The following is a 12705-nucleotide window of genomic DNA, read 5'->3' as shown; positions in this document are numbered from 1 at the left end:
GTAAGATTTTCGGGACGAAAATTTCTTAAGTGGGGAGAGTTGTGACACCCAAAATTGACCCTAGTCGGAAGGTGGTCTCGGGACCACAAAACCGAGGCATAAAAATAATTAAAATTTATTTTGATGCCTATAATATGTGTGTGCTCATGTATGACATTTTATGATGATTGATTTAGTGTTATAAGGGTGAATTCCACAAGAAAGGACTTAGTAATGAACTTTGAAAGTATGATAGGAAATGTGTGATGACTAATTAAAGCATGCATGCAAAATAATGGACTTGCATGTCAAATTCCCCTTTTATAGGTGGTGGCGGCCATGACAAGGAGGATGGGCTAAACATGTCATGAAACATGTTTTGTTGGTGCATTAGGGTGAAATAATAAACAAAGGTGTATGGGTGATAAAAAATGAAAAAAAAATGTGTGTGTGTGGTAATCCCCCATTGCCGTGAGTTGTAGAGAAGGAAAGAAAAAATTTTGTTCATCCTTTCTTTGAGCCAAAACTAAGGAAGAAGGAGGATTTTTGCTTCATGCTTGGTTTGGAAGAGATCTAGAAGGAGATTTGGCTAAGTTTGCATCAAGATTAAGGTATGTATGAGGTTGTGTTAGGAGTTTCATGCATGCTTTGGTTGCTAACTTGATGTGCATGTTAGCCATGGCTCAAATCTTTGTTAAGCCATGGAAATGGTATTTGGCCAAAGTTGTTATGGTGATAAAGCCATTGCATGCTAAGTGTGAAGCTTGATGATGATGCATGCAATGATGGATTGTCTACTCTTGAGTAAGATTTTGAGTTTTCTCTTTGTTTTATCATGATTGAAATTGAAAAGGAGCATGATTGTCATATTCGCCATGATGCATTCTTGAGCATGATTCATGCTTCTTGCATGTTAGTTAAAATTTGTGTTTTGGATGGCTATGGACACCTTGAAAATTTGGCCATGCTCATATATGCATATATATGATTGCACATTATGTTTGGTTATGAACTAAGTGATGAATATATATTGGTTTAAAGAAGAAAATGTGGAAGAATGCTTGTGAAATTGCAAGCACAATTAACCTAGCACACATATAAGTGCTTGATGCTATATTATAAGTTTTGAGCCACAATGTGCAAAGCATTAATTAGTAAATGGCATGCTGTTTTTGTGAGGTATTAAGTGCAAAATTGACCTCAACATGTACATGAATATTCGGCCTTGGGTAGCCTATTGAAGGCCTTAGCATTTCCTTGATGCTCAAATAAATTGTATTGAATTGCTTGATGTAGTATAAAATGTGCATGACCATTGTGTATTCAAGCTAAAGAGTGGCCATATGACCATTTAAAATCCTTGTCATATTCGGCCATAAGCAAGCACAATGAGGTTTTAATAAATCGAATTTGTTTGAATTAGCTCAAGAGCTAAGAGGGCCACAATTGGACAAGGGGAAGGAAAAGGTGATCGAATAGCCGAAAAAGCCGTTCGACAACATCCGAGGTAAGTCCTCAAGAAGTGACCTTACTTGAATTATGTAAGATGAAACATGGATGTGTATGATTATTGATCATGTGTGTATGAGTATTTGAATTCCACCCGGGCTAAGTCCCAAGGCGAATATGCTAATGATTATAATTGTGTTTGAGCCTTAGTAACGAAAATGAAATATGTATGTCCAATGATTATTGATGTATGTGTGCATGAGAAATTGAATGATATCCGGGCTAAGCCCAAAGACAATTATGCTGAAATTTATATCCGGTTAAGACCAAGGCAATTGTGCTAGTAGCTATATCCGGGCTAAGACCAAGGCATTCGTGCAAGTTGTTAAATCCGGCTAAGACCAAGGCATTTGTGCAAATCGTGATATCCGGTAAAGTCCGTAGGCCTTGGTGCGGGTTACCATAACCGGGCTATGTCCCGAAGGCGATTGAACGAGTACCGACATCTGGATAAACTCCGAAGGTATGTAATTTGAAAATTATGAGCTTGCTGGAAAATTTCAGCTAATGCACTTGTGAAATTTCCCAATGATAAGGTAAGTGCGGTGTGTGCTTTGCGCGCTAGGAGTAAGAGCGTATGAATATCCGCTCTTATGATGGAGCGAGTTATCGGCCTTAATGAAGCCGTTATTTGTGTATGAACATAAGAGTTGGGATGGTGAAGTAAGTATGATTATGTGAATGTGCATTAATGAAATGATGCATTTAACTATGTGAATGTATTGCTGTAATTAGAGTTGATTATATTCCTTGAGACTTACTAAGCATAAAAATGCTTACTCCGCTGCTTTGGCTCTCAGTTTTCTAGATTTCGCCGATAGCAATCGGATTCGGGATCGTTGAAGTCAAGTCATCCACACTATCAAGCCTCCATTTTGGTATAAATTTTGGTTGAACTTGAGATGGCATGTATAGGACTACCTCTTGTTTGTTAAATATGTTGTAATGTAAGTATGTACGGCCATGCGAAAATGGCTCGAAAAGGAAGCATGAACTTAGACTAATTGTGGTTTGTATGTATATATTTGGTGTCATGATGTGGCTATGGATTGGAAATGGGAATGTTGGTCATATGATCAGCCATTGGCATGGTTAAAATGATCATATATGAACCTATGTATGGCAAGACTAGTTGGTTCATGGAGACTACCAAATAGGTAAGACCTACCTTAAAAACAGATGCTGCCAGCTGCAGTGGCGTGAATGTGAAAAATCACCAAAATTCATAGGAATGGAATTAAATAGTGAATAAGCTATGTAAATGAACCTTGATGAGTCTATTTTCTTATGGAAGAAACGAAATGGTCATAGGAGTTACAGGTTAAGAGATATTAAAGCTATTGTGAGACAGGGCCAGAATGGTTTCTGGGTTCCCTGTCGCAACTTTAAAAATTCACTATAAATTATCCAAAAATAATTAGGAGACATACCTTATATGTACAGATTCCATTTTGAGTCTAGTTTCATTAGAAACAAATGACACCAGCATTAAAGCCCTGTACAGAGAGATATTCAAGTTATACCGCGCGAAGGTCAGAGCAGTCGATCCCTGTAACATGGGTGACTTTAACTAATAAACTGTACTAGTTGGCCCGACCAAAAATTCTAGAAATAAATCCATGGATGGATATATGAGTCTAAATTCAGGGAAAATTTATGAAACCAGTTTCCGAGTTGTGAAACTCGAGATATGATTTTTAAGGCGACGGTGATGCAGTCTTCCAGCCTGACTGGAAATGTCAAATTGGTGGGCAAACCATGTGAACTTGGCTTGTTAACCCCTCGTGTCCGACACCGGCAATGGTCTCGGGTTCGGGGTGTTACATTAACCAAATGACCAAAATGCCCCTAACTTAAAACATAAAACTTCTCTTACTTCATGTCTGTTTTTGTCCAAATTAAAGTAAAATAGTCTAATTACCATTTAAGGACCTCCAAGTTAAAATTTCATAGCAATTAGACACCTCTAACTTCTAGAACACACATTTTGCACCTATTACAATTTAGTTCTTTAGCTAAATTAAGTGCTTAATCGATAAAATTTTCAAACGAAATTTTCACAAAACAGTTCCATGAAATTTTAGACCATAAAAATATAATAAAATAAATCTTTATACGTCAAATTCGTGGTCCCAAAACCACTGTTCAAGTTTGGCCTTAAAATGGGCTGTTACATATAGAGGCAGCATGATTCTGATGAAAGTACTCCTGTGCTATTTGGAAGAATATAAATATCCATGTCAAAAGGAAAAAAAAAGCAGAGGCTTTTTTGGGGGTATTTTCTTCTTCAACCTATCTTTTGAACCTTTTTGGCTATGGCGGCTTAAGTCTTCTATGGGTGAATGGATGTGACAAGGACATAGATTGATCGTGTGATTTCGTGATACGTTTTAAATATTTATAATTAATCATTCTTGAAACTAACTATTCGCTATGTAGGCAAGTGTACCTATCGAACAGTAGTATAGTTTTAGCAAGACCGGATTGACGAACCCAAAGGAACTAAAAGTACTAGTAATGACTGTATTTTTATTATCTATCCTAAGAATAAAGAACTCACAGAGAATAGAATTGGGAAATTTCTTTTGGGAAAATCGATTGAATTAAGACAATACCTAAGGAAAAATCCACCTAGACTTTACTTGTTATTCTGGCTCCGAATCGGATGTTTTATTCATTCAACTTGTTCCGTAGATATCCCTAAGTTATGTTATTATCCCTATTCAAGACTAATAACGTCTAATCCCTAGATTGAATAATTGAGACCTTTCTCTAATTAACACCTTAGGGTTGCATTAACTCGATCTATAGATCCCCTTATTAGGGTTCACCCTAATCTGGCAAAATCTTATCACCCTATCTCTAGGCGCGCAATCAACTCCGCTTAATTATGACAAATTTACTCTTAGACAGGGTCTATTCCTCCTCTGAATAAGAGCTTATCTTGAATAAGTGTCCTGGGATATCAAAACAAAAATTAAGAACAAGTTAAATATTTATCATACAATTCAGAAAATAATAACAAGATTCGTCTTAGGTTTCATTCCCCTTAGGTATTTAAGGGGTTTAGTTCATAACTAAATAAAAAAAACATCTCAGAATAATAAAGAATACAAAACATAAAGAAAACTCAAAACTCCTGAAGGGGAAATTGAGGAGAGATCTTCAGTCTTGATGATGAATCTGGCTTCTGAGATGGATCAATAGGCTTCCTTCGAGTAATTCCTTCCTTTCTCCCTGTGTGTCCCCCCTTTCTTCCTCCTCTAGGGTGCATTTTATAGGCTTTGGAATGCCTAAGAGCCCTCAAAATTAGCCTTTTCCGAATTGGACTCAACTTGGGCTCGGCAGGTGTAACACCCCGAACCCGAGACCGTCGCCGGAGTCGAACGCGAGGTGTTAACAGACTTCAACCCACTTATTGACAATTTTCAGACAAGCTGCCAATCTGAGTACTAGTCGCTCCAAAATTCATAACTTGAGTTTTACAACTCGAAAATCAGTTCCGTAAATTTTTCCTGAAACTAGACTCATATGTCCATCTACATATTTTTTCTAGAATTTTGGTCGAGCCAATTAGTACAGTTTATTAGTTAAAGTCTCGCCTGTTGTAGGGATCGACTACACTGACCTTTGTGCGTTACGAATTGGATATCTCCTGAACAGGGCTTCAATACTAATGCCGTTTGTTTCTATAGAAACTAGACTCAGAGAGGAATCTACACATATATGGAATGACTCCTAATTATCTCTGGTTAATTTACAATGATTTTCCAAAGTTGGAACAGGGGATCCAGAAACCGTTCTGGCCCTATTTCACAAGAACTTTAAAATCTGTTAACTTATAACTCATATGACCATTTCGTTTCTTCCATATGAAAGTAGATTCATCAAGGTACACTTACATAATTTATTTGCTATTTAATACCATTCCTACTATTTTTAGTGATTTTCACATCCACGTCACTGCTGCTGTCAGCATCTGCCTTTAGTAGGCTTTACCTATTTCATACTTTCCATGATTCAATTGGCCCTTTTTACATACATAGCACAAAGCGTGATCATGATTAACCATTCCAATGGCTAATCGTTTCAAAATAATTCCATACCTCATAAGGGTCAACATACAAACGATTATAGTTCTATGCTAAAACGTATATAAGCCATTTTCGCATGGCTATCCAAGTTTACACAAACCGGAAGGTACATGACCTTCAACAAAGGATGGTCCTATACATGCCATTTCAAAGTTCAACCAAAATTTGTACCAAAATGGGGCTTCGATAGTGTGGATGACTTCACTTCTTTGATCCCGAATCCGATAGCTAACGAGCGAAACCTATAAAACAGAGAGCCAAAGCAACGGGTAAGCATTTTAATGCTTAGTAAGTCTCAAGCAATGAAATCAGCTTTGACTAAGGTATTTTATTCACATGGCTAATTAAACCACTTTACTAATTCACATTCCCATACTCATACTTATTTCACATCACCGACCCTTATGTTCATACACAAAAGAACAACTTAGCCCAAGGCCGGTAGCTCGTTTATCAACTTAGCGCATACTTACTTGTAAGAATTCAATTAGTACAAGCACATACAAACATACCTCATTGCTGGAATTTTCACAAGTGTATAAGCTGAAATTTTCACAGCAAGATTGCTCACTTCGAATCACATACTTTCGGATTTAACCGGATATAGCGACTCATACGATTGCCTTGGTCATAACCCGGATTTGGTGACTTGCACAAAGGCCTTGGTCTTAGCCGGATATATCAACTCGCATACGAATGCCTTGGTCTTAGCCCGGATATATCAACTCGCACGAATGCCTTCGGGTCTTAGCCCGGATATATCAACTCGCACGAATGCCTTCGGGTCTTAGCCCGGATATATTTCCAATGTTCACTTACATATATATCAATATTCAAGACACGTCCATAGTTCATTTTCGTTACTAAAGCTCTAACACAAAATATCTATCAACCTTTACTATTTCGGCTCAATGGCCACACAAACAAGGAGCATAATTTTGATATAATTCAAGTAGGGTCATCACTCGAAGACTTACCTTGGATGTTGTCGAGCGATTTCGACGGCTATTCAACTACTTTTTCCTTCCCTTTATCGGATTTAGCTCCCCTTTGCTCTTGAGCTAATTTACACAAATTTAACTTATTAAAATCTCATCATGATAGCTTATGGCGAATATGACAAGGAGTGTAAATGGTCATATGGCCATCCTTTAGCTCAAATACACAATGGTCATGCACATTTTACATCACAACAAGCAATTCAATACATTCAAACATCAACGTGAAGTTCAAAGTACTTGGCCCTTATATACATTAGGCATCAAAGTTGTATATGTACGAAATCATAAATCGAACTCAACACATTAGTTAATATTCCTCTTAGCCGAATTTTCTAAGCCAAGAATAGGCATCAATATGGTTGCCTCAAACCGAATGCATGCACACTAATTACCCCTCATGTGGCCGAATATACACTTAGTACCACACAAAAAAAAAACAGCATACATTTTACTACTAACACATTACATATCGTAATTCATTGCACATCTCTTATTTACTTCATAATCAACACATCATCACAAGCAAATATACACTTTGAATTAGTATATATGTCATACCAATCCATCATGTGCAAACATATATTCATGTAGGTGCAAGGGCCGAATTCTCAAGTGGCTTATATCCAAATATATACACATTTCCAAAGCTTAAATCTTACTTACCATGCAACATGCATGAATTATACTTATGGATATATCATGGCGAATACCACAACACCACACCATTTCAATTTGGTCATGGTGAAACAAAGAACTTAGTATCTCATTCAAAAAAATGCTAAAAGAAAATCTAAGAATCTTCAATCCTCCATCACATGTATCACTTTCAAGCTTGTTATTTAACATGCAATGGCATTAACACCACATTCACTTTGGCGAATTTCATTCCCATGACATAACAAGGATTTGAACCATGGGCTAACAAGAACATTAAGCTAGCAACTAAAAACATGCATGAACCTCAAACATACCTTAATCTTGATGCAAGTTTAGCCAACCTCTTCCTAATCCTCTTCCAAACCAAGTATGAAGCAAAACTCCTTCCTTAACCTTAGTATTTTCGGCCAACAAGAGAGTGAAAAGAGATGAACAAAATTTTTCTTTCTTCCTTTAGGACATTCGGCCAAGCTATGGAGGAAGATGGACACTTTTTTTTTTTTGTTTCTCATCTACTAACATTAATTGTTTATTCCATACCCTTATTTTATTCTTTCCATCATAACCCATTTACCAAACATGTTTCATGACATGATTTTTGCCCATAAATCCTTGTCATGGCGGCCACTAGCTATGGGGAAATTTGACATGCAAGTCCATTGTTTTGCATGCATCCTTTAATTAGTCATCACACATTTTCCCTCATACTTTCAAAGTTTATTACTAGGTCCTTTCTAGTGAAATTCACATCTATAATTCTAAATCAAAGCATAAAAATATCACACATGAGTTAACACACATTATAGGCAATAAAATAAATATTAAATTATTTTTATGCCTTGGTTTTGTGGTCCCGAAACCACATTTCGACTAGGGTCGTTTTAAGGTCATCACAACTCTCCCCACTTTAGAAATTTTCGTCCCGAAAATCTTACCGTAAATAGGTTTGGATATTGCTCTTTCATAGAGTTCTCGGGTTCCCAAGTAGCTTCTTCTATCCCGTGTTTGAGCCATAACACTTTCACTAGCGGAACCCTTTTGTTTCAAGAACTCTTTCATTTCACGAGCTAGAATACGAATCGGTTCTTCTTCATAACTCATATCGGCTTGAATTTCAACCTCGATGGACTAATTACGTGCGACGGATCGATCTATAGCGTCGAAGCATTGAAACATGGAAGACGTTGTGAATCTTTTCAAGTTCGGGGGCAAGATCAAACGATACGAATCGGGCCAACTCGTTCGGAGATTTCGACGGCCCAATGAATCTCGGCTCAACTTGCCCTTACGGTAGAATCTGAGTATCTTTTTCCACGGCGAAACTTTAAGAAACACTTTATCTCCCACGATACTCAATGTCCTTTCGTTTCAAATCCGCATACGATTTACGACGATCGGAGGCTATCTTGATTTTCACGGATTACTTTTACTTTCTGCTCAGCATCTTTAATCAAATCCACTCCAAAATTTTGTTCTCACCGAGCTCGGTCCAAAACAATGGTGTACGGCATTTACGCCCGTACAAAGCCTCGTAAGGCGCCATCTTAATACTTGATTGAAAACTATTGTTGTAAGCGAATTCAATCAAAGGTAGGTACCGTTCCCACGAACCACGAACTCGAGGATGCAACATCTCAACATATCCTCAAGTATCTGAATTATACGCTCGGATTGACCATCGGTTTGGGGTGAAAGGCGGTCTTGAAATGCAACTTGGTGCCCAATGCTTCTTGTAATTTCTTCCAAAATCGCGAGGTGAACCTCGGATCTCTATCCGACACAACAGAAATCGGTACCCCGTGTAATCTCACAATCTGAGAAACGTACAATTCAGCTAGTTTATCCAATGAAAAATCCATACGCACGAGGATAAAGTGAGCCGACTTAGTCGATCTATCAATAATAACCCAAATTGCATCCTTCTTACTTGTCGACAACGGCAATCCGGACACAAAGTCCATTGTGACTCGATCCCATTTCCACTCGGGTATCGTGATCGGTGAAGTAACCACGAAGGCACTTGATGCTCCGCTTTCACTTGTTGACATATTAAACATCTTGCAACAAAGTCGGAGATGTCTCGTTTCATACCATGCCACCAAAACCGACGTTTCAACTCATTGTACATCTTCGTACTCCGGGTGGATTGCCATTCGGCTACAATGAGCTTCGTTCGAATTATCGAAATAAGTTCAATTCTTTGGAACACACAAACGACTTCGAACCTCAAACAATCGTCATCATCAATTTGAAACTCCGATTCCTTGTTCGAACACACTCAGCCCGTTTTGCACGCAACTCCTCATCAACTTTCGAGCTTCACGAATTTGATGAGTCAACAATGGTTTGGTACATTAATTGGCTACTAACACATTGTCGGGTAGGATAGACAAGTGTACATTCATCGTCAGAAAAAACAAGCGGTGATTTCGGCTTAAGGCATCCGCAACCACATTAGCCTTTCCGGGTGATAGTCAATGACCAGCTCATAATCCTTTAACAGCTCGAGCCAACGTCTTTGTCGCAGATTTAAGTCTCTTTGAGTCATCAAATATTTGAGACTTTTGTGATCCGAATACACATGGAACTTCTCACCAAATAAGTAATGTCGCCATATCTTTAAAGGCGAATACGATGGCGACCAATTCGAGATCATGGGTCGGATAATTTTTCTCATGTGGCTTTAATTGTCTCGACGCATAGGCCACAACTCGACCTTCTTGCATCAATACGCAACCTAACCCAAGTAGGGAGGCGTCACTATAGATGACAAACTCTTTGCCGATTCGGTGTACTAGTCTTGGAGCTTCCGTCAAATGAGTTTTCAATTGGTCAAAACTTTTCGACACTTTTCCGTCCATTCAAACTTGACATCTTTACTCAAGCGGTTTCGTCATGGGTGTGGCTATCATCGAGAATCCTTTTACAAACCGTCGGTAGTAACCAAAGTCCCAAAAAGCTCGAACCTCGAGAATATTTCTTGGAGGTTTCAGCTTAAGTATGGCTGAAATTTTGCTTGGGTCGACTCGAATACCGATCTGCAGATACCACGTGACCCAAGAAGCTAACCTCTCTAACCGTAACTCACACTTGCTAAACTTAGCATATAACCGCTTATCCCGTAAAATTTGCAACACTAATCTCGGGTGCTCGCATGTTCGGTCTCATCTCTTGAATAGACCAAGATGTCGTCAATGAACACAACTACGAACCGATCCAAATATGATCTGAAGATCCGATTCATCAAATCCATAAATACCGCAAGGGCATTAGTGAGCCCAAACGGCATCACTAAGAACTCGTAGTGACCATATCTCGTTCTGAAGGCAGTTTTGGGTATGTCCGAATCTCGGATTCGCAACTGATAATAGCCCGATCTCAAATCTATTTTTGAGAACACTGAGGCTCCCTTCAGTTGATCGAACAAATCATCGATACGCGGTAACGGATACTTGTTCTTTATTGTCACTTTATTAAGCTGACGATAGTCGATGCACAACCTCATGGTTCCGTCCTTCTTTTTCACAAACAACACTTTGGTGCACCCAAGGTGAAAAACTCGAGGCGAGCAAAACCTCTATCCATCAACTCTTGCAACCGAGCTTTCAACTCCTTTAATTCCGTTGGTGCCATACGATATGGAGTTATCGAAATCGGTGTGGTCCTGGTACAAGCTCAATGCCAAACTCTATCTCCGAACAGTGGCAAACCCGGCAATTCTTCGGGAAAAACGTCCGGGTATTCACAAACCACCGGCACAGATTTGGGTTCTATTCCTAACTCCTTATCATCAAGTACATACGCAAGGTATGCTTCACACCCTTTTCTTACATATTTCTGGGCCAACATTGATGATATTACACCGGTGGCAACCCCTTCAAGTTCAGAGACTCAACTCGGATCATCTCGTTGTTTGCATCTCAAATCAATAGTCTTGCTTTTGCAATTCACAACCGCATCATGCACGGTCAACCAATCCAATCCAAGAATAACATCAAATTCATCGAACGGCAAAAGCATCAAGTCCGCCGGAAAACAGGTACCTCGAATTACTAGGGGGCATTTCTTACACACTTTGTCGACCAGCACATAACGACCCAAAGGATTTGACACCCGAATTACGAACTCAGTAGACTCAATAGGCAAAGTCTTCTTGGATGCTAAGGTTTCGCATATATAAGAATGAGTAGAACCGGGTCAATCAAAGCAATCACATTAGTATCAAAGAGAGTGAAAGTACCCGTAATAACATCTGGCGAGGAGGCATCCTCGCGTGCGCGTATAGCATAAGTCCTAGCTGGAGCGCGAGCCTCGGATCTGGTCGCAGCATCTCTAGATCCTCTCTGACCACCACTAGCCTTGCCCGTATTTCCGGATGGTCTACCTCGGCGGTGGTAGTACCGGTTTCCCACTCCGATCTACATTCTGCTCGCACAACCTCGGGCAATCTTTAATGAAGTGGTCAACTGATCCACACTTGTAACAGAGCGGTCACGGAATCTCAGACTTCAAAATGCCATTTGCCACAATCATCGGCACTCCGTCCTCTCTCGTCGATCATTCCCACTCATGGCGATCGAAGTGATTCGTGTGGTCACAGGGGTCGATCGCGATCTCGTCTAGAAAAGCCCGAAGTGTCTCTAGATCGGCCTAAGCCATCTCTAAGTTTCTTTGATGATTTGTTGGAAGGGCTTCCCGAATACCTCTTACGAAACTCCCTTGCTCCCGCTTCCGCTTTCCTTTTCTCCATACTAAACTCCTCGGCTTTGCATCGCTCGACGAGAGTCACAAACTCTCGATTTCAAAATGCCAACATACTGCTTTATCTCATCATTCATCCATCTTGAGCGTTTACACATCACGACTTCAAGAAATGCATTCTCAGCGTCTGGCTAAGCCTCACGAATTTTCGTTCATAGTCGGTAACCGACATGGAACCTTGTTTAAGTTCGAAATTCCTTTCGTTTTGGTCCATAAATCTCGATGATATACTTTTTCCAAACTCGGTTTGGAAGAACTCCCAAGTTACTTGTTCATGGGCACAACAGAAGTCGAGTACTCCACCAATAGTAGGCGAATCACGTAGCAAGGAGATGGTACACTTTAGGCATTCATCGGTGTACAAGATAGCTCATCGAGTACGGATCGTGTTGTCCAACCAAAATTCGGCTTGCTCGGCATCATCACTATCCGTAGCTTTAAATTCAGTAGCCCCATGTTTTCGGATTCTATCAACTGGGGCTTATTCGACCTTATTTGGTCAATTACGGAGGCATTGTAGGTGCGAAATGTGTTTGTTGGGAATGGAGGTTGTGGAACAGTAGTATTAGTTCGAATGTATTGGTTGAACCAATCATTCATCACGCTATAAAAGGCTTGTCTAGCCTCGTCATTCGGATTGCTAGCAACAGGTTGAGAGTCCACCGCGCTGTCCCTTGTCGCGGAGCAGCGCCACACTCTCCACA

The 12705-nt window shown here is 39.6% G+C and overlaps 1 long non-coding RNA gene across 1 annotated transcript; it reads right to left on the bottom strand.

Moving 5' to 3' along the window:
* Positions 1-5548: 5548 nt before the first annotated feature.
* LOC128293034 (uncharacterized) lies at positions 5549-11547 on the bottom strand. The gene is made up of 3 exons (XR_008283056.1): positions 11481-11547; positions 6560-6643; positions 5549-5824 (listed from the first exon to the last, which is right to left on the bottom strand). It is a non-coding gene; the product is annotated as an uncharacterized LOC128293034 (long non-coding RNA).
* Positions 11548-12705: the final 1158 nt, after the last annotated feature.

The sequence above is a fragment of the Gossypium arboreum genome, chromosome 5 (genome assembly GCF_025698485.1).
Source record: "Gossypium arboreum isolate Shixiya-1 chromosome 5, ASM2569848v2, whole genome shotgun sequence".
In the NCBI taxonomy this organism is placed as follows: Eukaryota; Viridiplantae; Streptophyta; class Magnoliopsida; order Malvales; family Malvaceae; genus Gossypium; species Gossypium arboreum.
This window is presented reverse-complemented; position numbering and strand designations above follow the sequence as displayed.